General features: G+C 38.8%; 1 long non-coding RNA gene across 1 annotated transcript; it reads left to right on the forward strand.

The window, feature by feature from the left end:
* The first annotated feature begins 450 nt into the window (after positions 1-450).
* Positions 451-2,986, forward strand: LOC148845819 (uncharacterized). Its single transcript, XR_016101815.1, has 2 exons — positions 451-1,149; positions 2,716-2,986. It is a non-coding gene; the product is annotated as an uncharacterized LOC148845819 (long non-coding RNA).
* The last annotated feature ends 906 nt before the right edge of the window (positions 2,987-3,892 follow it).

The following is a 3,892-nucleotide window of genomic DNA, read 5'->3' on the forward strand; positions in this document are numbered from 1 at the left end:
ACTACATGTGCCTTGGGTCTTACCCTGATGGTCGAAACAAGTCATCCCAAGACTTAGTGGCACATCAGTATCAGCCTTGGCAGGATAAATCTCCCAAGACTTATCCAATGGCTATGAACATTTAAAACTAACACAAGTTTCTATAAGTGTCCAGTTTTAGGGTTTTACACAAAATTATACCAAACAACATGAATCAAACATATACTTTATTTATTTACACTAAATGTCAAAAGTACATCAAAAATGGATTGAAGCTAAGGACATACAAAACTGTCTAACACCAAAAACCCACACAAATCAAGATTGTTGGACCCCTCAATCCAAACTGTGGTTCATTGTCTTAAATCAAACTAAATCAAGGCTCTAATAATCTGAAACCAATTAATCCAAAACTTCTTAAAAGCAACGAAATCTGCAATGAAGATGATGATGCATTGTTGTGGGTGACGAAAATCTCAAGATGAAGATTTAGAGGGAGAGAATAACATGGGCAAAGATTGGGAAGCACAAATAGGCAATGAAAACCTGGATAATGTTCAAGTTGATGATGGAGTTGGCTCGTGCCCATAAGTGTGGTTTTTGTTTTTTAATGGAAATGAGAATCAACCCAACTAGAGCTAAGGAAGTTGTTAGATCTCTTTCTTGTTTTGATGAATCCTTTATTGTTGAATCAATTGGTTTTTCTGTTGTAAACCAATGATAATAAGTTCAGAAGAAGAGTGGTGGTTTCCAGTCAAACCTGTGTGTTTAACGAGATGATTTTATTTGCAATTTATTAGATCTATGCATGGGTGGTGTGCAATTTACCTGGAAGAATAGCACCACTTGGGAGAGACTTGATTGAGTTCTCACAAATGATGAGTGGAGAAGAGAATTTCCTAACGTGATACTTGCAAATCTTCCTCTTACCATTGAACCTTCTTTCTTCTTGAGCCATGCAATTTACGAAAGAAAAAAAGGATTTTTTCAGTTCAAACGAAAAAAAGGATTTACTTGGGCAGCCAATGTACAAAGTTATTCACGTTCTTTCTGGATTTAAAGCTTCATTTCTTTGCTGCTACTTTGGGGAGTTGAAGGTTTAATGAGTAGAGTAAGATCCATTTGATGTTTCTTCTTTGCTCCGAATCTCAAATAAGCCCTAGCCAACTGGTATGGCCTTTACTTTTCTTGGTTTTTCCCAATTTTTTGTTGCCGTTCTTTTTTTTTATTTGCGATCTTGTTCCTTTTGATTTCCTGTTTTGGAATTCAATAAGTTTATTTTGGTGGTTATTGCTTGGTGAATTTATCTCTAGTTTAGTTGCTTCCAACTTCCAAAATTTTATTAAGTTACTTTTATTATCTTGATGCTTTCTCTTCCCCTTGATTTTTGAGATATTTGCTTGCTAGGCTCTTTGAAGGTCAGCCTTCTTTCGGTATTCAATCTAATCCGGTGGAGGGCAAGAGGGAAAAAAATCCTAGTAATAAATATTCTAAACAGAAATAGAGAAAGCGCCTTCAAACTATTTGAGAAAAGGCCAAAGAATGAAATCACCTGCATGGCCTCTAGAAAGGCCACCTCCATCCACTCAGAAATTGACAACAAACCACATCAAAAAGGGCACCCATCCATAAGGGATTAATAAAACCTATAGAGAGCAAAGCTCTTGGACTTACAAAATTATTAGTTTATTCTTAGAACTGGGATTATAAGCTTGGTAGTGTTCTCAATTCTTTTTTTTTTTTTTTTCGTCATCATATCAAAGGATTTGGATCCAACCCATCCATGCCAATCCTTCAAATAGCAACACGTGGTAAGTTATGGAAGGCCTAGACCCTATTTGTGAGCCCTACAACTCCCCATAGACATGTCCATGGGCAAGAGATCTTCTGCACAAGAGATCATAATTTATATTTAAAAAGAAGCATAAAAGCTTCAAATATGCTTTTGTTAAATTGAACTATTTTTTTGTAATTTTACCATTTGGACCAAATTATAATATTGAGAGCTAAATTAGCAGAATAGAAATCTATACCTAATAGGTATGCCTATAATGGCCTATATTGTGACCATTTGAAAAAGAATTTCAAATTTCACAATGGCACATTTACAGGTTGCTAGACTATTAATTCTTTTTTGTAATTTCTTTCGTTTGTGCAAAAGAATGCATACAATAATTTCTTTAATATATCTTCATGTTCTATTTTGTATTGATTCAATTTTGTGGAAGCTCTTGATCTTCAACAAATTACTTGGCATGGTTGTTTTAGTTTTTCTCTTTTATCTTTTCAAGAATCAGGAATCGAAGAAGAAAATACAATCAATTTTTATTGATTTACAGAAAAGGCCTTCTTGGTACAAAGAGATGGTCCATCTTACAAATAAGAAGATGTGCACTGAACCAAGATATGCTATTATGAATATTATCTTTGTTTAGACTTATGGTTTGTTCAATATGAAGTGCCATGTTTTCTGATATTGTGAGTGGATGGTCAATGGATTGACTTGAACTAGTTTTGTAGAACAAAGTTTCCTTTCACGTGATTATGAAGGACAAAGTATTTTAGCAAGAAAATATCTCTAAACCCCCTTCCATTTTGTGCTTTGCAGGTCCATAAGACTTGCAATGCATATGCTCTCATGTTTCATTCGTGAAAGTGAAAAACAAAAACATTTTATTTGTATACTTTTTATTAGTTTATGTATGATTTGTTTTGACCTTTCTTCTTATCTTGTAGGAAAGAAACAATTACTGGAAGATGATGCACAATTATATGGGTTCAGATGCAACATCAGTGGTGATACTTCCTATTTTCATTTTTGAGCCAATGGTGATGCTTTAGAAAATGATGAGGTTTGCCCTTCCCTTTTTTGAAATGAATTCCTGATTTCTTGTATTCTTTCATATCTCTAGTGCTATTGACTGCTTGAAACATCACATGTTTCAATAATGGAGTATTCCCACTTGCTAGATCAGGCAGATAAATGCGAATATCCTTACATGCGGCTTATGTATGATTATAAGTTGTTTTTTATTGATGTAACCATTTCTGGTCACGTACCAATTTTTTGTGATGTATAAATTTTTTTGGCTAAGTACCTCGTTATTTAACCTGGTGGTGACATGCCTTGGTGATGAGCTACTTGGTGGCGAACTCCCTGGTGGAGAACTGCCTGGTAGCGAGCTTCCTGGTGGAGAGCTACCTGGTGGCAAACTGCTTGGTGGTGAACTCCCCGGTGGCGTGCTCCCTGGTGGAGAGCTACTTGGTGGCAAACTGCTTGGTGGCAAACTCCCTGGTGGCGAACTGCTTGGTGGCGAACTCCCTAGTGGCGAACTCCCTGATGGAGAGCTCCCTGGTGGCGAACTCCCTGGCGGCGAGCTCCCTGGTGGCGAACTCTCTGGTGGACTCGTCATTTGACCTGCTCCTAGGCGGCTTGCAAATCAAAGGATGGTGGAGCTCCCTGGTGCAGCGCAACCCAACTGCCCTCTATATGAGGTGATTTCCTCTCCTTTGTAGGCAGTAGGAGCTGAGGGACCAGCGAGAACATAACCAGAGGACCTAGGGGTATTTTCCCGGCATGGACTCTCTGATGCCTAAGCATTCTGATTACAGAGAGCTTGGAGAGAAATGAGAGAGCTAGAGAGCAGGGGTTACCATTCTTTTTCCAACCCCCCCCCCTCGGCTTTGGGGGTCGGAGTCTTTATATAGTGGTGTCCTCGCGGGTTAGGTGGGTGAAAAGCCTTCAAACGGTAAGACTCGTCACATCCCATCAAAACCGTGGTACGGTGGTGAACTCCTCGAGGTTGTCAGGCCGGCGCTTGTGTCAAGCGGCCAGGTCGGCGCCTAGGCTAGGTTGTCAGGTTGGCACCTGTGTCAGTCGGCGAGTCAGTGTCTGGGTTAGGTTGTCAGGCAA

The sequence above is a fragment of the Nelumbo lutea genome, chromosome 7, assembly GCF_056320005.1.
Source record: "Nelumbo lutea isolate HS-2025 chromosome 7, American lotus-T2T, whole genome shotgun sequence".
Lineage (NCBI taxonomy): Eukaryota > Viridiplantae > Streptophyta > Magnoliopsida > Proteales > Nelumbonaceae > Nelumbo > Nelumbo lutea.